At 38.5% G+C, this 21,736-nt stretch overlaps 1 protein-coding gene across 2 annotated transcripts in view; it reads left to right on the top strand.

Moving 5' to 3' along the window:
• The first annotated feature begins 14,676 nt into the window (after positions 1 to 14,676).
• Positions 14,677 to 21,736, top strand: part of Zbtb20 (zinc finger and BTB domain containing 20) — a 748,243-nt gene continuing 741,183 nt past the window's right edge. For both annotated transcript variants that reach the window (XM_048346657.1, XM_048346652.1), the window contains exon 1: positions 14,677 to 14,789. The gene's annotated coding sequence lies outside the window, so the exon portion shown is untranslated. The remainder of the gene's footprint in view (positions 14,790 to 21,736) is intronic.

The following is a 21,736-nucleotide window of genomic DNA, read 5'->3' as shown; positions in this document are numbered from 1 at the left end:
TGACAATGAAGACAAAAGCATATGAAGGGTCAACTATAATTAAAGTGTATGATACTTTACAAATTTTTTGCCAGTATTGTGACCTTCAGAACTTTGGGCTAATCATAATGAAAATTTCAAATGAAAGGCAGAGCAGCTTGATTTTCATGATGTGAAAGGGTGATAAGTAAAATGGATTTTTATTGTGTTTGCTCAGCACTCTTTCCAAGTATTACCTCTCTAACTCAACCAACCATAAGTGTGCTGAGAGAAACAGAGAGAAGGGGGAAGAGAGAGACAGAGAGACAAAGAGAGACAGAGAGAGACAGAGAAAGACAGAGAGGGACTGGGAGAAAGAGAGATAGAGAGGAAGAGGAAGAACAAGAAGTAGAGGGAGAAACTATGCTCTATCTACTAGCCACAATGGGTTTGCTCCTATGTGAATGCCTGGTCTTATTTAGGCAAATGAGTTCTTTTTTATTATTTATTTATTAATTGAACACAATTTTTTTTGACAAGGTGTTGTGCAAAAAGGGTACAGTTACATAGTAGGGCAGTGTGTACATTTCTTGTGATATCTTACGCCCTGTTTTTCTTTCCCTTCTCTAGGTCAGATAGACATATATACAATATACAATGTATCAAGAACATATACAGTAGCCACGTGGCCAAGCCCAGGAAAATTCGCCTAGGGCTTTAAATGTAATGTCGATATTAGACAATATGTCGGCAGTAGTCTTATATGAACGTACATACATAGCTTTTGAGCTATTGTATTCCACTGAGAGGTCAATTTTTGACCTTATATGTTGAGTAGTTGTTTGGTTTTAGTTACATAGTGTTGGGTTGCTGCCCCAATCCTGTGGGAAATACCATTTGACAAGCAGTTTTTGGCTTCACCGACCTGGTCTCTACTGTCTCTCCGTCTCCCTTTGTTAACAGTCATACATCAGGGAGATCATGCCCCTTTGTTTTCTATGTTCTAGGCTTGTCTCGCTCAACATTATTTGTTCAAGTTCTGACCATTTCCCTGCGAATAACAATATTTCACCATTCCTAATCACTATGTAGTATTCCATTGTGTATAGGTACCATATTTTTTGGATCCATTCATCTGTGGAGGGGCATCTGGGTTGTTTCCATATTTTGGCTATTGTGAATTGTGCCACGATAAACACGGAAGTACAAATGTCTTTTTTGATATCTTGGGGTTTGCTGTTTAGGATAGATGCCTAGGAATGGTATGGCTGGGTCATAGGGTAGGTCTATATTGAGCTTTTTGAGAAACCTCCATACTGTTCTCCAAAGTGGTTGTACTAATTTGCACTCCCACCAACAATAGAGAAGGGTTCCTCTTTCCCCGCACCCCCTCCAGCATTTGTTGTTGCCTGAGTTCAGAGTATAGGCCATTCTAACTGGGGTGAGGTGGTATCTCAGGGTTGTTTTTATTTGCATTTCCTTTACTACCAGGGATGTTGAACATTTCCTCATATGTTTCTTTGCCATTTTTATTTCTTCTCTTGTGAAGTCTCTCTTTAGCTCCTTTGCCCATTTCCTAATTGGTTTATTGGGCTTGGAGGGGCTTAGTTTTTTGAGTTCTCTGTAGATGACAGATATTAGGCCTTTGTCTGTTGCTGTGCTGGTAAATATCCTTTCCCGTTGGCTGTCTTTCTGTTTTGGTGGCTATGTCCTTAGCTGTGCAGAAAGTTTTTAATTTGCAGTAGTCCCATTTGTCGAGTCTCTCCCCTATTTGTTGTGCCCCTGGGACTATATTCAGGAAGTTCCTTCCTGTGCCTATAAGTTCTACTGTCTTTCCTACTCTGTCCTTCAGTAGTTTCAAGGATTCAGGTCTGATATTGAGGTCCTTGATCCATTTTGAGTTGATCTTGGTGCATGGTGATAGGCTTGGGTCTACTTTGAGTTTTCTGCATATGGCTGTCCAGTTCTCCCAGCACCAGTAGTTGAAGAGGCTATGTTTATTCCATTGTATGTCTTTAGCTCCTTTGTCGAATATCAGCTGACTGTAAGAGTGCGGTTTTATTTCTGGATCTTCAATTCTAATCCATTGGTCTCCGGCCCCCTCTGTTTTTATACCAATACCAGGCTGTTTTTGTTATGATGGCCCTGTAGTAGAGCTTGAAGTCTGGTATTGTGATACCTCCTTCACTGCTTTTTTTTGCCTAGAATTGCTTTGGCTATTCGAGGTCATTTGCCGTTCCACATGAATTTATGGATTGCTTTCTCTATTTCAGTGAAGAATGTGACTGGGATTTTGATAGGGATTGCATTGAATTTGTATAACAATTTGGGCAATATGGCCATTTTCACTATATTGATTCTGCCTACCCATGAGCATGGGAGGTCTTTCCATCTCCTTGTGTCTTCTTTGATTTCCTTTAATAGATTTTTATAGTTTTCATTAAATAGGTCCGTCACATCCTTGGTTAAGTTGATCCCTAGGTACTTTATTCTTTTTTTGGCTACTGTAAATGGAATTGTTTCCATAATTTTCTTTTCTGTTTGTATATTGCTGGTGTACAGAAAAGCTGCTGACTTTTGTGGACTGATTTTTGTATCCTGCTACTTTGCCAAATTGGTTTATTAGGTGTAGGAGTTTGGGGACTGAGTTTTTTGGGTCCTTCAGATATAAGATCATGTCGTCTGCGAATAGGGATAACTTGATTTCTTCCTTGCCGATGTGGATCCCTTTGATGTCCTCCTCTTGCCTTATTGCTATGGCTAGGGATTCCAGCACTATGTTGAACAGAAGTGGGGAGAGTGGGCATCCTTGTCTTGTTCCTGAGTTTAGAGGGAATGATTTAAGTTTCTCTCCATTTAATATGATATTAGCAGTTGGTCTGTTGTATATGGCTTTTATTGTTTTGAGGAATGTTCCATCTATTCCTGTTCTCTCCAAAGCTTTTAATAGGTATGGATGTTGTATTTTTTTTTTTTTTTTTGCCAGTCCTGGGCCTTGGACTCAGGGCCTGAGACTGTCCCTGGCTTCTTCCCGCTCAAGGCTAGCACTCCACCACTTGAGCCACAGCGCCGCTTCTGGCCGTTTTCTGTATATGTGGTGCTGGGGAATCAAACCTAGGGCCTCGTGTATCTGAGGCAGGCACTCTTGCCACTAGGCTATATCCCCAGCCCCTGGATGTTGTATTTTGTCAAAGGCTTTTTGGGCATCGACTGAGATAACAATGTAATTCTTAATTTTAGATCTGTTTATGTGGTGAATTACGTTGATTGATTTACGGATGTTGAACCATCCTTGTGACTGAGGGATAAAGCCTACTTGGTCATGATGTATGATTTTCTTGATCAGTTTCTGGATCCTGTTAGCTAATATTTTATTGAGGAGCTTTGCGTCTGTGTTCATTAGTGATATTGGTCTGTAGTTCTCTTTTTTTTGTTGGGTCTTTGCCTGGTTTGGGAATGAGTATGATATTAGCTTCGTAGAATGAGTTTGGGATTTCTCCCTCTGTTTCTATTTTGCGGAAGAGTTTGAGGAGTAATGGTATTAGCTCCTCACTAATGGTTTTGTAGAATTCGTTGGTGAATCCATCTGGGCCTGGGCTTTTCTTAGTAGGGAGGTTCTTGATTACCTCCTGTATCTCACCGTAAGTTATTGGTTTATTTAGTTGATTTATTTCTTCTTGGTTCAGTTTGGGCAGTTTGTACTTCTGTAAGAATTGATCCATTTCTGTAAAATTATTGTTTTTTGCTGAGTAGAGGTTCTGGAAATAGCTCCTTATGATTGTTTGAATATCATGTGTACTTGTTGTAATTTTTCTGGTGGAGTCCCTGATTTTACGTATATGAGTCTCTTCTCTTCTTTTTTTTTGTAAGTCTTGCGAGGGGTCTGTCAATTTTATTCATTTTCTCAAAGAACCAGCTTTGAGTCTTATTCACTTGTTGAATGGTCTTTCTATTTTCAATCAGATTTATCTCTTCTTTAATCTTTGTGATCTATCTCCTCCTAGTCATTTTAGATTCGGTCATTTCTTGTTTCTCCAGTTGTTTTAGTTTCATCGTGAGGTTATTCACCTGCTCTGCTTCCATTCTTTTAATGTGAGTGCTGAGGGCAATGATCTTGCCCCTCAGTACTGCCTTAGCTGTGTCCCATAGGTTTCTTTGTGGTGTATTTTCATTGTCATTGTGGCTTATGAATTCGTTGATTTCATCTTTAATTTGGTCTGTGGCCCGCAAATGAGTTCTTGTCCTGACAATGTTATATAAGGGACAGTTTCCACTTACTTGTTTAGACAAACTACAACAGGTAGGTGCAAGGCTGTTTGTAAGTATCATTTCTAAGGATGGAGGGATGGATGGATGAAGAAAAGGAAACGAATCTGTGCTTTTCTGGGAATAGTGAGGTGTACTTAATTCTTTTTCTTGGTTAATTAGGTTTCTGTTTTTCCTTTCTTCTTTCCCCTGTAGTTTGTATGAAAATGGAAAGTGGCAATATAGTTTTATTATCTCCGTTCTGAAACCATACATTTCATAAAGGTAAATTCTTTGGTAAGGGAAAAACATCAATAGCAAAAAGTAACACCAAGTAAACAAAGTTGAGTGTCAGTGGCTCATGCCTATAATTCTAGAGATACTGTGGAGACAGATCTGAGGAACATAATTCTAAGCCAGCCTGGGCAGGAAGGTTCATAAGACTCTTATTCCCAATAAACTACCCCCCCCCCCAAAAAAAAAGCAAGAAGTAGAATACAGCTCAACTTGTAGAGAGCTAGCCTTGAGCACAAAAGCTCAAGGACAGTGCCCAGGCTCCGAGTTCAAACCCCTTCCCCCCAAATACAAACAAAACCAAACCCCTTTCTGAATTTATATCCAGAAACAAAGTTTTTTTTTCGGCCCAATTAAATGTGTTTTTGGTGCTCACAGTCAAGTTTCAGAAGTTATATTACATTTTTTGCTAGTTACTCTGGGTAAAGAATCTTATAGCTATTAATCAGGCTAATAAATTCATATTAGAATTCCTCTGTATTTCCTAAAATTTGATTATTGCTCATCTTTCCGGACACAATTCAAAGCCATCTCTCATTTGAAGTCTCATTTGGTTATTAATTCCTTTTAAGAACTGTCATAGTTGCTTTTTCAGAGCATTTACTAACAATATGCTTATCACTATTATTAAGTTGGTTATGGCATCCAGCGTGCTAACATAACCCTGTGGATGGGACAGCTGAAGGAAACTGGGTCTTTCATCACATATTATGCTCTCTGCCATTTTCCACAAATCCCTCTATCCACAGATTAGTAAATAATCAAATAATAACCCCACCCACAATCATCTGTTGATGAATGCCTGTATGAAAAAAAGTAAGCCCAAATGAAGTTTGAATAATGACCTAAATCAAGCAGATTTGTTCTCAGAAATTTTAAGGTAAACTCTAGGAGAGTGGAACACAAACAAGAAGACAGAGATTAACACATTTATAGAGTAATTGTATAATGGTATATTAATATTAGAACAACATTACAGGAGTCCATTACTGTCCTGTCATGAATCCGGTACATGCCCCTAGCAGCTAACATGTCATAGTATGCAGCCTTATTCTAGAGTTCCATAAGGTCTCTTCTCATTGCTTATCATTGCATGGACTCCGATGGAAATCACCAATAAGTCCAAATGACCAAAAACAAAATAAAACAACCATTTATTACATGTATATGTGTGTCTTGTTACATGTTTTGCACTTGAGTTTCTACTTAGGAAGACTTTCAGTGCTTTGCTGTCTTTGAGGGATATAATGTATCTCCCCCCCAAAAAAACTTGGCAGTCTCCCACTACATTGACATCACCAAGAATAACACTGGCATCAGTTCCAAAATTGTTTCTAAAATAATTCTTAAAAATATGTGTATGTGTATACATGTATGTGCACATACACATACATAAATATTTTGTGCCTGTACTGGGGCTTGAACTGGGATTTGAACTCAGGCCCTCAAGCTCTTGCTTAGCCTTTTGCTCAAGGCTCTAACATTTAAATTATATCCTCATTTCTGACTTTTTGGCCACCTGTGCTATCTTTAAACAGCTGCATTTTCTCTTTCATATGTGGTATGCCCTACAAGAGGTTGTCTAAGCCATCAGAAAGAACAGCACAGCTCATCTGTTACTTGTTCCTATATTGATTTACCTTTACTAGAGATAGAGAATCAGCTAGCAAATTGCTTAAACCACAGCTAGCTAAGTATTCACTGACCCAAACTTCTACTGGCAAAAACTATCATCTTACAAGTTCTCAGCACACATAAAACTCATACCTGAAGGTAACATGTTTTGGAAAAAACCTGCAATGAATCTATGGAGAGTCACAGTGAGAAATGAGGGTGAGCCAGAAAATACTGCGTTATCATTTGTACATCCTTCCCTCCATCAGCCACATTTGCTTTGGGAAAACTGCGGCAGGTAGAATGGGAATTACCTCTCAGCTTCATTGCACACCACATTCTGACAGCACACTAGTGAATCATTATATTGAAAGTGTACAGAGTAGCTCTACAAAGCTTAAGTTTTTCTCCAGTCTGTGATATTTTGACATTTTCAGCTATTAATCTTTAATAGGAAAGATAAATCAAAGGCAGGTTACCTTGGAAGTATTTTATTTAGCAATATTCTTAATTCATATCTCATAACTTTGATCTTTCCTTGGGAGTATGGACTTAAATCTGCAACTTCTACAAAAATTTAAAGTCTCTGTTTTAACTTTTTAAAATGTCCAATAAATATTGCCCCCTAAAGAAATGTTTTAATGTCTTCAGTTTTAAATTACTTGCTAATACTTTTAATTAAAAATTTACCAAAGATATTTCTCCTAATTCCAAAGACTAGTCTGTGTGCCCTTTCTGATTAAATCATTCATCTGATCAGTCATTTGTCCTTTGGAAACCCTGTTAAATCTTACATTTTATGAAAGGATTGGGAGAAAACGTCATTTTCAACCAGTTTCTCTTAAACTATGATTTATTCTCTTGTACCTTTCATTTCCAAAAAAAGATATTGTTTCTTTCCAAGGAATACTATTGCTATAAGTCTCAAAATTAACTTCTTGTTGGAAAATATTATCTTATTTTTTGTACTCTAAATAAAAATTAAGGTTTTTCTGTTCATAGTCTAAAATGCAATTAATTCAATTGTGCACCCATGATAGTAGAAATTTCCATTGACACAGGACAATTAGCTATATGATCTAAAACATATTGGAACATATTTCAATCGTGCTTTACAAAGCTGCCATTTTTTAAAATTTTTTAACAAATTGAAAATTTGTGATAACTGCATTGAACAAGTCTAATGATTTTACAGAGCAGTTACAATATATGTTTTTAGAATTTTTCTTTTCTTTTTTTTTTTTTTTTTTTTTTTTTTTGGCCAGTCCTGGGCCTTGGACTCAGGGCCTGAGCACTGTCCCTGGCTTCTTCCCGCTCAAGGCTAGCACTCTGCCACTTGAGCCACAGCGCCGCTTCTGGCCGTTTTCTGTATATGTGGTGCTGGGGAATCGAACCTAGGGCCTCTTGTATCCGAGGCAGGCACTCTTGCCACTAGGCTATATCCCCAGCCCTAGAATTTTTCTTAATTTTAGAAATGTTTCATTATTATATATCTGATATAGCTAGTGTGTGTGTGTGTGTGTGTGTGTGAGAGAGAGAGAGAGAGAGACAGTGAGAAAGAGTGAGAGATGGGGTAGGGCGAGAAAGAAAGAGAGAGGGAGGGAGAGAGAGAGAGAACTGGTACTTTGTCTTTAATTCAAGGCCTAGAGCTTTTGCTCACATTTTTCTTTTTTGCTGATAGCTGTAATTCTACTACTTGTTCCCCCTCCATTTATGGCTTTTTGCTGCTCCATTGGAGATAAGGAGTTTACCCAGGCTGTCTTCAAACTTGGATTCTCAGCTCTTAGCCTTCTGTGTAGGCAGGAATATGGACATAAGCCATTGGCAACTGGCTGTGTTGCAGTCTTCACAAACTCCTCCCATACATTGTACAGGAGTGGTTTTAATCCTAGATGGTCAAACCTGCACAGTCATTGTATATGGGTAGGTGGAGATTTTGTTTAACTACAATCAACTCAAAAGGTCACCCTAAAGTCAACATGGCTGCAGGGATTCTCCATTTTTTCTGGCTGTAGGCAAATAGGATGTAGTTATAAGTCATAAGTAATACTGTCAACATCATTGGTCTATGGTATGATTTTCCGGAGCATCTAATTTCCTGAGATACAATAATGTTGAAATTTGGCCAGTTAGTAACCCTACAATAACATTTATGTATTCAAGTGAAAGGAAAAATCATACATCTCTGACTTTTAATAAAAAGCTAGAAAAGTTGAATTAAAAGTATAGCTCAGTGGTAGAATACTTATTTAGCATACAGGAGGCATGGGGTGATAACAAAAACTATAAACAATTAAGTTCACATAAAAAGAAGAGACATATGAATGATATTCCTCTGGCACGCTTGCTAAAGTTGTGAGTGCAAAGAAAAAGTTCTGGAAAGGAATGAAAAGTGCTACTCCAGTAGTCACACAAATGTTAAGAAAGCAAAACCACCTAATTGCTGATGTTGAGAAAAGTTTAGTTTCTGGAGAGAAAAAGTCAGTCAGCTAAAACATCCCTGAGGTTAAAACCTTATATATAGCAAAATCCTAAAGGTCTTTAATTCTGTGAAAGTAGAGGAATAAGCAAGCTAGCAGAGGCTGGGCCATAAGATACAATGCATGTGTCTTCATAACAAAAAAATCAAGATGAAGCAGCAAGTGCTGATGTAGTTTTTCAGCAGATTTTAGTGAAGATAACTGCCAAAGGCAGGTACATTGAACAGTAGATTTTTCAATGTAAGCAAAGCAGACTTTTATGGGAAGAAGAGACCATCTAGGACTTTTCATTGCTAGTGAAGAAATGCCAATGTTTCATTTCAAAGCTTTAAAGCATAAACTGTTTCTCTTGTTATGGGCTAACATAGCTGGTGACTTTAAGCTGAAGTCAGTATGCGTTTACTGTTCTGAGAATCCTGTGGCTTAGAGAATTATACTAAATCTACTATGCCTATGTGTATAAATGGGACAGCAAAGTCTAGAGAATGGTTCATCTACTTATGATACCGTTTACTAAATATTAAGCCAAGTTTTAAAAATAATGATTCCTTTCAACATATTATTGCTCATGGCATTGAATCTAGACACTCAATTGCTCTGATGGAGATGCCAATGAGATAAAAAAATGTTTGTTTTTCATGATTGCTAACAGAACTCATGGAGTCATTTAGACTTTCAAGTCTTATTCCTTCAGAAATACATTTTTTTTTTTTTTGGCCAGTCCTGGGCCTTGAACTCAGGGCCTGAGCACTGTCCCTGGCTTCATTTTGCTCAAGGCTAGCACTCTGCCACTTGAGCCACACCACAGCGCCACTTCTGGCCGTTTTCTGTATATGTGGTGCTGGGGAATTGAACCCAGGGCCTCATGCATACGAGGTAAGCTCTCTTGCCACTAGGCCATATCCTCAGCCCCCAGAAATACATTTCTCAAGCTGCCCTAGATAGTGATTCCCCTGATGCATCTGGGCAAAGTAAATTAAAAACCTTTGGAATGGGTTTGCCATTGTTGCTGCCATTAGGAACATTTATGATTCATGAGAAGAATATAAATATTATTAGGAGTTTGGAAGAAGTTAGCTCCAGCCCTCGTGAATGACTTTGCAGGATTCAAGACATCAGTAGAGAATGCAGATATTTGGAACTATTATGAGAACTAGAATTAGAAGTGGAACCTAAAGGTATGACTAATTTTCTGCAATTTCATGAGAAAACTTTAACAGATGAGGAGACGAGCTATTTCTTATGGACAAGCAAAGTTGTTTTTTGAGGTAGAACCTATTCTTGGTGTAAGGTATAGTGAACATTATTTAAATGATGAAGAATTTAGAATGCTACATCAACTTATTTAAGAAAGTAGCAGCAGAATTTACAAGGATTAATGTCAAGTTTAGAAAAAGAATTCTACTGTAGGATAAATGCTATGAAGCAGTACTATATGCCACAGAGAAATTCTTCCATGAAAGGAAGAATTGAGGCAGCAAACTTCATTGAATTTTTTTTAAAATCGCAGCCACATAAACCATTAGAAACAATCATCCTTTTAACCTCAGCCATTAATAATAAATCCATTAGTAAAAAGACCATATCACCCACTGAAAGCTCAGATGACCATTAGCATTTTTTAACAAAATAATTTTTAACAAAATAAAGGCAGTTATTCATTTTTGAGATATAATGCACTACATATGCTATAGTATAGACTATAGTGTAGTGTAAAACTAACTTTACATACATTGAGTTAGGAAACGAAAAAATTTTGTGACTTGCTTTATTGCGAAATTCACTTTATTTTAGTGGTCTACAAGGGGATATGCAATGTCATTAAACTATACCTGCATTCTACACAGCTATTTGTTTCACTTACTTTCATATCCTTTCTGCCTATAGAGAGCTCTACTCATCCTTCAACTGAGTGTAGATGGACCTTGAGACTTGAGTCAGCTAGTTGAATTCTTCCAATAGACCTTGTCCATTGCTAGAACTTCTGATGAAACCATCGAAAAATCTGCAATCCATTATTGTAAGCAATGATAACAGCACTACTTTATTAATATTCTAATCCATTAGACTGTTACCTAATATGACAAAGATAAGTCAATCAATAGTGTTCTTAAACTTCATATCGTAGATATTGATTCAAGGATAGGTAATGATTTATGTTGGTCCCCACAGAATGAAAAATATAGCTACTGTCTGATAAATGAATGGACAGGTTTGCTATGTGGCTCCAATGGATACAGTGTACATTTATAAGGACTACAACAATTATAGCTACCACTTATATGTAAAAAAGAAATAAAAACGTTCTTAAGAGTTTGATCAAATGACACCCAAAATGTCACATCTGAGCTTTTATTGTTATGTGATCCAAGGTACTTATTACTCAAACCAGTTTGTGCTGAAAATCATGTAGTGAATGCCTAAAAGTTTTACTGGCATATTTGCCATTACAGAGCCCAATTGAGAATCAATTCTAAGTAGAGAAAAGCAAATGCACTTAGAAAAGGACCTGGAATGGCTTGGCCACGTGGCCTAATGGATAAAGCATCTGATTCCAGATTGGAAGATTGAAGGTTCGAGAAAGGAACCTGAGGAGACTAATTGCTGGTGACATTGCAGGTCTTTTCTTCATTGTAAATTAATTCAGTAACTTTTCTTCTTTAATCTGAGTTGGATTACTTCAACTTGTAAAAGTGGAGTCTTGATGGATTTGGTAGTATTTCTGGATTGTGTAACTTAGTGACTCTGAGAGATTTATTCAATTTTGTATGGAAAGTTTCATCATGATAACTAGATGCGAGAGCAAAACAAAGAAATGAAGCAAATAGTACCATCTTTCACATTTGAATATTATTATAACTGGTCAGAACAACTAAATTTTGTTATTATTCAGTCTAAATCACCAATTTACCACTTTAATCGTTAGAACTGACTAAATGTTCATACAAAATATTTTTTTAACAAGGCTTAAATTGTCACTTTCTTCATCCCTGGTTAGTGCCCATTCCATACCTTCCCACCACCAGAGGTTTCAGGACTCCTCTTTCTCCAAAACTATGAAGACAAAAGTAAGTATGTGTATAAAGACCAATGGAGCAGAGCTAAAATTCTAATCTAGCATGCAGGTTTGGCACCAGTATAGATTCATTATAGTCTCTTAATAGTTGTTTTTTTTTTTTTTTAAACTTCCTTTGTGGAAGCTTTCTTTCGTTATTTACTTAGATTTTTCCTCCTACAGGAGACAAGTGGACTTAGAGCCTGGAGCTCATTTGACTGGCACTGTAGCAATTGTGCCATGCCTCCAATCCAGCTTTTCAATGGTTATTTTGGATATGAAGTCTTTTGCCCTGGTTAGCTTAAAATGTGATACTGTAATCTGAACCTAAGTAGCTAGGATTTCGGGCTGTGAGCCACATTTCCTAGCTGGAAGTCTTCTTCATTGGGTCCTACTCTAGACTTTTCTTCTGTACATCTATTATTGTTAGAAGAACTTTGGTTTACAAAAATCTCCCTTACGTTATTTTGTATGTAAATTTTTATCTTCATTTTAACTTTATTTCAGTATGAAAAGGTTTTTAATCTCCTTTCCTTGATATTAGATGCCCATGCTCTTAATAAGCTCATGTTCAGAAATGTAGTACTTGTCTCTAAATGGTTAAAAATATTATTGGCCATGTATTGCATATATGGTTTGGTGAAGAAGGGTTATGTTTGCAAATAGATTTTCTTAAGACAATCGCAAAAGTTACATCTTCCTTCAGAATTTTCCTGATATCTATTCTCCCCAAATACAAACATTCTTATCTATTCCAATGTCCTATGGCACTTACATCATTACAACTGTTAGTGATGTCATTTTATTTATAATATATACATGTCTAACTACTACCCTTATCAAAATCTAATCTCTTTGAACACAGAAGCTTTCATTAAGTTTGAATTCAAAGTAGTGGTAAATTCAGTGCAGTACAAATATTCCTAATTTCTTAGGCATTAAGCATTACTTCTGTATTCCCATGTCCTCTGCTACATGTACCATGGCCTTCTCTTTGTTCAAATAGAGCTCTTTGGAGAAAAATGTCAAATCTAGCTTCAGTGTCCAACAGCCATTGCTCCTGGAAGACGTTATGGAATTAACTGAGCAGTTTGGTTAATTTAATTGAATTTTTCTCCTGTGAAGTTGTTTTGTATGAAGCATTTCAAACTGTCACTATTGCCAGTCTTAGCTACATTTACATATAAATTTAAAACATTTGCCTTTCACAGCCAATGGTATTTTGTACCCTGCTAATTTTTGGATTCTGAGAGCCTTATACATAAAATTCTCAAGGTGAATATAAAAGTTTGAGTTTAAAGTCGTGTGCCTTTTCTCTATCCACCAGGACTACGTTATTTTACTTCACTTCTGCTGGCAAATCTCTAGTGAATGCCAGGCATTTTGTGTGGAAAGCATGTAATATGTGACAAGGTTGGGTTAAATTTCAAATGTTTTAATGCAAATTACTGAACATTATACATCCTATAAACATTACATTCAAATTGCAAATACAGCATATTCTTTATAGGAATGCTATTTTTGACAAAACCCCTTCGCTGGTGACAAATTGCCATTTAAGTTCCCCCAAAAAAGTGTCACTTCTTATTTTGGTAGTAATTGTTTTCCTCCTAGGTTAGAGGCAATTTTTTCCTTCTTAGTCCTTTTAAGGAAGTCTTTTTAGGAATCCATCCTGGGTTTCCTGCTGGCCATGAGCCTCATACTCCCGCCCTCCTCCAAGCCCCCCACGACTGAGTACAGGACCAGCATTTTTTAAAAATTTGGCTCTTGGGAGTGCTACGTTGAGTGACAAATGGATGAGGATGAAGGTTTTATTGAAGAATCGGAACCGCATTTAATTTTCTGTGTTGCTTTATTTGTTCTTTGCAGCTCCCAGGATATTGAATTTGTGGGCCCCGGCTGGGTCCTAGTACTTAAATCATTTAGTAATAAACATAATCTTTTGGGTTTTTTTTTCTCGATAGGATAATAAATCATTTGTATGAAGCGTGATGGCTTATACTCCAAAATGGTTTACATCGTATTTTTCTACAATCTTCCGGATTTTCTCCTTGAGCCCTGGCACTTGCTTAGGTGGCCTCTCTTGGCCTGGTGTGGCAACCTGTGTCCCATTTTGGAGGAACCCAGGCTGACCGGAGTGGCCTGAGGCTGCAGACACGCCAGATCCTCCGGCCTGTTTTCCCGCCCACCGCCCAGGATCCAGCTTCCATCCAGCTGCCTGGGCCGTCGGCGACAGCCCCTCCCCCGCCCGTCTTCCAACCCCCCCCCCGCCCCCACCTCCCGCGCGCGTCTCGTCGCGCCAGACAGCGGGTAACCGCCGCCTCCGCTGGGGCATCCCGGCTCCATAGGCCCAGCGCACTCCAGACACCTGCCTCTCACTGGCCACCACCGCTGCCCCTCACCCTGAAGCCCCCTCAGCAATTGGCCTCAAACCGCCACTCGTCATTCTCCGGCCTCTCTTCCAGTCCCGCCTCCATCGCCGGGTCATTTAAGTTTATCACAAATAAATAAATAAATGAAGGAGGAAATAGAAATGCGTAGAAAGTAAAAGCAGTCGGGAGGGGGCGGGGGCGTGAGGAAAGAAAAGGGGGTGGGAGGGGTGGAGGAGTAAACAACCTAACTTGATAGTGTCAGTGTCGACGAATCAAGACTCAGTCCAGTCCGGTCTGACGGGCTCTCTCGACCAATCGTTTTGCAGCTCTCGCATCACTGAACAACGAGATAGGACTGACCTCTCCAGAGTGGGCAAAGCTGCGGCGGGAGCGAGGAGGAGTGAGAGGACTCTGCACCAATCGCATGTTAGTATTCATTTGAGGGACGTTTCCATACACCAATGGTTATGTGAAATAGCGGATTGGGCCTCTCCTGGTCCAATCGAAAATAGAAGTAATGAGGGAAGGCGTAGTTGAGGGCGGGGATAGAGGAGGGAGGAGGAAAGTGTATTTTGTTTATGGGCGGCAACCTCACGAGGGCCCTTAGGTTCTTATTGGCCCACTGAAGCAGAGAATGACACCAGAGTTACCCAATAGTGTGGAAACCTAGAGGTTCTTAGAGTGAGGCGCCCAATGTGGGCCTTCTGCCGGAGAAGTAGGGGCGGGGGGAAGTTTAGGAGTTGAGGAAAGAAGATTAAAGAGCGCGAGGAGGTAACGCCAAAAACTCTAATTTGTTGTGGGGCGGGCGAGCTGGCGGGAGGGGTGTGTGTGCGTGCCGTGCGGGACCCGGCGTCGGTGTGTCTCCGGGAGTTGGGGGCAGCCGGGCGGGAAGGAGGGGAGCGGGGTGGGGCTGGGGAAGGGGAGTGAGTTTCTCAGCCCGGCGAACCCGCCGGCGGGTGGCCGGCCCCGCCCCGCGCGCGCGCGCGCGCCCCCGTTCCGGACGCCCCTCCTCGCGCCCACGGTGGCCTCACCCGACCCGGCGCGGAGGCTCGCCGGGTGTTGTCTGCCGCGGGCGGGGCGTCCCACAGCTGGAACCCTATCTTCCGCCTTTTTTTTTTTTTCTTCTGTAAAACTCCCAGCGCTTGAAACTGCGGCTGGCTGGCCCCGAAGAGGAGCCGAGGGGGCCGAGACGGGACTGGGGAGCCCCTCGCGGCGCCCGCAAGTCTCCCGTCCCGTCCCCTCCCTCCTAGTTCCTGGCCCGCCCGGCCCGGCAGGACCTGCCCCGCCCCACTCCGCTGGCCTGGGCGCGCGCTGGCTCTGGAGCGCAGTCAGAGGAAAGGGGGGGGGGGCGGGGGACTGGAGGGGTCCCCGGCCCCGCAGCCTCGGGACGCCCCTCCGGGCCCCCCTCCGGGACGCTCCCTCCCCCCCAAGGCCGACCCCGCAACCACTGGCCCCACCTGCTTCACTTCTACGAATAGATGGAGCAGAGGGCTTTGGGGGCACGGAGTACCCACCTTTCCTTTCTGTTCTTTGGTCTACTTTGGAAACATTTTCTTAAAAAAAAAAACATAATAGTTGCCACATTTTGACACCTGTGATGAGGATAGTTGGGAGGCGTTCGGAAGTTTAAATGCGGTCCGGTCCTGTACACTGTCTTCATACATTACTGCCGTTAGCTCTTAGGTGTCTTCCCCCTCACCTCCCACTTTCTCCATCCTCCTAAGCTGATCATCTTTTTAAGGATGCTGAAGAGGCAGGAGGAGGCAGGGATTTTTCGAAAAGTTCTATTGATAAACACACACTTGCACAAGCATATGCTAGGCACACACACGAACTATAAACATTAGCGAAAAACACAATATGGCGTACAGCTAAGCTACACTACCTAAAGCGGGAGTCCGCTGATCTCTTCCTCCAAGCTGGGTTGAATGAGGTCAGGACTAGGGCGATGACAGCTCTCCAGGACCGACCCTAATGAAACAGAGGTAATGTGGGAGCCTGTGCTTGTAGTATGGTCCCTAGAATCAGCATTGGCCCAAGCTGAGTTGACCATGTTACATTGCTAGACGTGTGAAAATCGTCTTCACCATTTTTCTTTTTTTTCAGTTAAAAATAAAAAACAAATTGTTGCCGAAGTGGAATTTGCTCACTGCATGTTCCTGTGTGAATTTCAGCCGATAGAATTGTCAGAGGCCTCCCATTCCCTTCATGTGTTCCAATGAACTCTATTCTGAAGTTACTGCTGTAACTTGTTGCTTTTGAAAGTTTTAAAACGCGCAGTTACCATTTTTGTAAATTCTGTAGCTGTTAATACTGGGTTTAAATAATCATTAACTTAAATTCATAAATGCTTTGTTTTTATTCGAGTGCCTGCTCCTAATCTCAAGGCCCCTTTTCTGTCTTGTGGGAATAGACTGCATTTCCTCTTCTACCTCCCTCCCAAAGTGTAAGAGTCAAGATTTCACTTCATTCTACTTTTTTTTTTTTGCTTTACACCTATGTATATTCTTTTGTAAAAGAAAACAAAAATACAATGATTTTTTTTCATGCCCTTACTCACTTTCATTCATAATCAGAGTGGGTCTGAGTGGTGTGTAATCTTCAACCCACTTCTCCCAAGAAAGATTGTGGAGTTATCCTGGAACAATCACTGATGTTTTTCACTGTTTGTTCTGTGCTTAAGTTTTAACTCCCCAGATTGAGGGTCTGATTTCAATCGAGCTCATATTTGAAAGGCTTTAGGCGTGAGAACACAATTTTGAAGTAAATAGGTGAGAAGAAAAGCAAGTTTTCTGGAAATGTACTAGCTGCTTAATGAGGCAGTTGGGTAGTTTTGGTTTTTGGTTTTAGATCTTACAAGTAGAACACAGGCCTTTTACCAAAAAGCAATATACCTGTTCATGGTGAAGTTTTAATTTTAACAGGCTAAAAGATACTTAAGATTCTAAAATGTCAGATTTTATCCTTTCCAGGAAGAAGTCTTTACTCTTAGCTCTTTAGGCTAGTGTTTCAATACCACTACTATATGTAATATACTACTATAATGCTAGGAAATACATATGTAGATCATGTGTATGTTGACTAGCTATTGAAAAACTGTAAGAAATAAGTGGAATAATTGAGGAGAGAAGAACTTTAATTTGAGGGCTATGGGGAGGGCTTGGGTAGGTATCATCCTAACAGTGTGGTGGTGCTTCCTTTCTTAAAAAAAATTTTTTTTTGTCAAGGTGATGTACAGAGGGGTTACAGTTATATTCGCAAGGGTAGTGAGTACATTTCTTGTTTTATAACATATTGTAATTATTGCTGTTGGATTGGTTCACCTTTTACCCTTTGTCTCACCATTTTGATGTTCCCCTTCCCTTCCCCGATTTAGACCAACATAAATACAAAAGTACAAAAGAAAGAAGGATTTTGGTACTCTGGGATTTTGGTACTCTGGGTATTGTATAGATGTTTCTTTCTTATGTACTTACATCAGAAAGTTTTTAAGACTCACAGATATTCAACTTTTCTTTCTGTCAGTTTATTAAGAATTTGGCAGCTTCATATAGGAAGAAAATCTAGGGGAAAGCCACTTAAAATATTATTTTTGTGTCTATATAAGTCTTCAGAAGTTTTTCTAGACAAATTAGACTTACCAGAAAAAAAAGCTAGACTGAATAATTAGGTCGATTTAGAAAAGCAGTAAAAGCTACAACTAAATTCCTGTAAAGGATCCATAATTTATAAATGAATTTCAAATTATTCCAAGTATCTTTAGAGTAAGTGGTAAAGAGAGACTTCTTTAAAACATTTGGAATATGGAAGCAAAGCTTAATGGACTCTTATTTTCTAATTATCATTTCTTTTTTTCTAAAATGGATGATTAAATCATCAAATTATTCAAGACACTGTTCTAGGTACTTGGAATACAATAGTAAATAAGAGAAAAAATTGTTGGCCTTAGTGGAATATGTGTTGTAATGTTAGATACATTTTGTGTGCTTATTGCTAGGAGAGGAGACTTTGTTTTCCAATAAGACTAAAACCTAGCCTCTTTCTCATTTTATAAAGTGGTTTGCAAGGGCTTATAAAAGTTTGAGAGAGAGAAAGGTCTTTCCCAGTTGCCAATGACCTGGAAATCTTAGTTTGCTTATTTGTACCTTCTGTTACTGTCATAAAATGTTCTCTATATATGTCAGTAAGTTTTCTCATTTCCTGGTGATTAATTGGAGACCAGAGTCTCACAGACTTTCCTGCCTGGCTGACTTTGAATAGATTCCCTCAGATCTCAGCCTCCTGATTAGCTAGGATTACAGGCATGAGCTACCAGTGCCCTGCTAGTTCAGTAAGTCTTTTGACAGGGGTTATATATTTTCATAATTTTAAGCCTTTGTTTGAAATAAATAAAATGTTGCTTTATATTTTAAAATATTTGGTCTTCAGATTTATTTTAAAGTTCCCATGTACTATTTTCTTGCTAGCAAAGAGTGGTATAATGAATGCTAGAATACCTATTTTGTTTTTTTTTTGGCTATGATTTGTATTAGGAAAATACTTGAAAACCAAGCATCTCAATCTTTTGTAGTTGTGGTTTTATCAGGATGAAAGCTGTTGTAATTAATTTATAGGTGACATTAGAGAGATAAGACCTGCAAAAAATTACTTTGTTATTTAAACCTCTAAAAAATTCCTAAAGCATTTGATTGGCAACTCTCTTATTTAATAGACCATTTGTAGTACAAGAGGAACATTGCAGAAGATTTTAGCATTACTTTAATAATTTTGTCTATAGGTGGAAGAAATCCTAGGTTGTAACAGAAGGAAAGGTGCCTAGCTTAAATAAGTGAATAGTTTAATTCTGAATTAGTGGCTTCAGTTGGTGGGTATTTAACTTTTTCAAAATTGGCTCATAGTTCTCGCGTAAGTATTTTTTTAAAACTGTATATATATGTATATATATGTATGTGTATATATATATATATATATATATATATATATATATTGTCTTTTCTGTTTTGGTACTGGGGATCGAACCCAGGATGTTGCACTTGCTAGGCAAGTGTTTTGCCACTGAGCTACATCCCAGCCCTAGTATTTTTTATTTTCATTATTTTCTCTGTAATGGTGAATCTTACTTGGTTAACCAAGTATAAGCTTATTTTAATTCTATACAACCTCTCTTCCTCACTCCTCTCATCCTCAACTGTTGAGGTTTTGTATGCCTATACTTACATTAGGTCTTTAATTTATGGCAGTATATAGTACAAACTTTTCCAGAAAGAACTGAAATGAATGCATTTTAGAGCCTTTGGCTGTAAGTACCCTTTGACTATTTATATACAAGAACAATCAGCATGTGAAAGCTAAAAATAGGAAGATTGAGAAGGAAATTTAAAAAAATTAAACTATTGGAATAGACTGTGTGTATGTGAGTGTGTGTGTGTGTGTGTGTGTGTGTGTGTGTGTGTGTCGGGCTTGAACTCCACTTGTGCACTTTCCCTGAGCTTTTTTGGCTCAAGGCTAGTGCTCTACCACTTTGAGCCTCAGTGCCACTTCTAGTTTTTGAGTGGTTAACTGAAGATAAGAATTTCATAGGGACTTTTCTGCCCAGGCTGGCTTCAAACCATAACCCTCAGATCTCGACCTTCTGAGAAGCTAGGATTATAGGAGTGAGCCACCTGTGCCCAGTTGAAAGAGACAATAGAGGTAAGTTGAAGAATGTTTAATATAATGTTAAACACTAAATTTTTGTTTCTAGTAAGAGTGACTGAGTGCATTATGCATGTGTGAGTATATAATTACATGTGAACAGTGTTCAAATAAAGACAGTCTATTACTGGACAAACTCAGTCTTGCTCTGTGGTCCTTGACATGGATGTATTACAAGTTCCCAAGGTATAATGTTTAATATGCTTTCTTAGTTACCAAAACTTTTTTGTGAGCAACATAGAGCCACAAGGTAATTAAATGTTTGTAAATTCTATGATACTCGTGGGCTAAAAATATTATTTTGAGAGTTTTAAAAGCATGATTACCAAGCAGTCCATAAAACCAATGAAATCTTATTTGGATGGAAACTTCATAGAATCTGAGTCTGTATAAGTTGGTTGAAATTCAAAAAGAGGTATTCACAGCACAAAAAGTATCTTGACATGTATCAAATTTTTATAGGAAAAAATAAGCCTAACTAACTTTATTAATATTTGTAAGGTAAGTCTAAGCATGTGTACAATGCATTTTAAGTCAAAATTTGGGGTGTTATTGGCTAGACACAATAATTTCTTTGCCAGAGATACTAGGCTGTGTGAGGGCTAACCATCTGTCAAGTGATAGAGACAAAGAAAGGTTTTAATATACTAGTCTAAAATTTCCACAAACTTGTTTTGAATTGTATTGTCATTTTGTTTTTGCCTTCTTAGTCTGTGTTGAATATGCACTGGGTCATTCACCTCACTTTGTTTTATGAACAAACCATTCAAGGTTTAGATAAGGTTATTGACACAGCTGATAGGATCTAGGAGCAAGATAGAGTATGTTTTGATTTTGCTTTGATGTGATGATCAAAAACTTACAAGTGGGCCCACCACCCACTAGCCATTTTACAAATAGTTTCAAACATGCATATCTTCACCCACCCATTCTCAATTTTAGGTATCTTAATTATTTTGTTTTGTAGACTCAAGCTTTATATTATAAACCCATTACTGAGCTGTTTGGGGGTGGGGAGAGTAGCAACAGGAATCCAGATTGCCTGTTTTAGGTACAATATGGTGTGATGTGAAATTGAAACAGCAGATTGGTGAGAAACTTTAGTTTCAAACAAATATAAACTCGTTTGTTTAGTGAAGTCATACACAAAACAGTCTCTATTGATGAGGCAACATGTTTCTTAAGTAATTTCTATATCATGAGGTCACTTTGGTTCTTTTGACCAGTAATACATTTCCAAGGCGTTACTTAGGAAAAAGAAGTCCTCATGCTGCTGATTATAATGATATACTTAGATATGAAAGACCAAGCAATTATTTATAGCTGTACTAATTATATCAATAAAAATAGCAATATTAATACTGTGAGTGTCAAAATCCATTCTTGACAGTATGCGGTAAACAGAACTATATTCAAACAAAGCAGCCAGTCTGTCTTTACTGTCAGCTCATGAATATGCACTTGAGGAAAAATATACACATAGTTTAGAGAGCTGGATATGCTGATTTCATCTCTTTCTCAATTACTTTTGACATTTTTAAAAGATATTTTTAACTCAGAAAAGATTTAAAAGATTTGTATTTTGAGGTTTTTTTCATTTTTTTATTGTCAAAGTGATGTACAGAGGGGTTAGTTTCATAAATCAGTGAGTACATTTCTTATCCAACTTGTTACCTCCTCCCTCATTTTTCCTACGCCTCCCCTGTATTTTGAGTTTTGAAAATTTTGATATTCATTATTTTGCTGTTATTAGTTAAGTTTCCGGAGATTTACTTATTTATATTTCAGTGCTTTATAAATGATCAGAAATTCATTTTATGTTTATCTTCATTTTTGAAACACAGGTTACCATTTTAAAAAGAACCTAAGATCTGTAACAATTAACAAAACAAATATGGAAAATCCAGTACCAGTATAATCTCTCCTTTTACTCATGGTCTCTGCCTTTTCTCCCTCTCTTCTTCTCTTCTTTCTCTTTTACATATTAAATGACTCTGTAGCTTCCTTTAGATATCAAAAAGCCC

The sequence above is a fragment of the Perognathus longimembris genome, chromosome 5 (assembly GCF_023159225.1).
Source record: "Perognathus longimembris pacificus isolate PPM17 chromosome 5, ASM2315922v1, whole genome shotgun sequence".
NCBI lineage: Eukaryota > Metazoa > Chordata > Mammalia > Rodentia > Heteromyidae > Perognathus > Perognathus longimembris.
The sequence above is the reverse complement of the archived record's forward strand: the minus strand, read 5'-3'. Positions and strand labels throughout refer to the sequence as shown.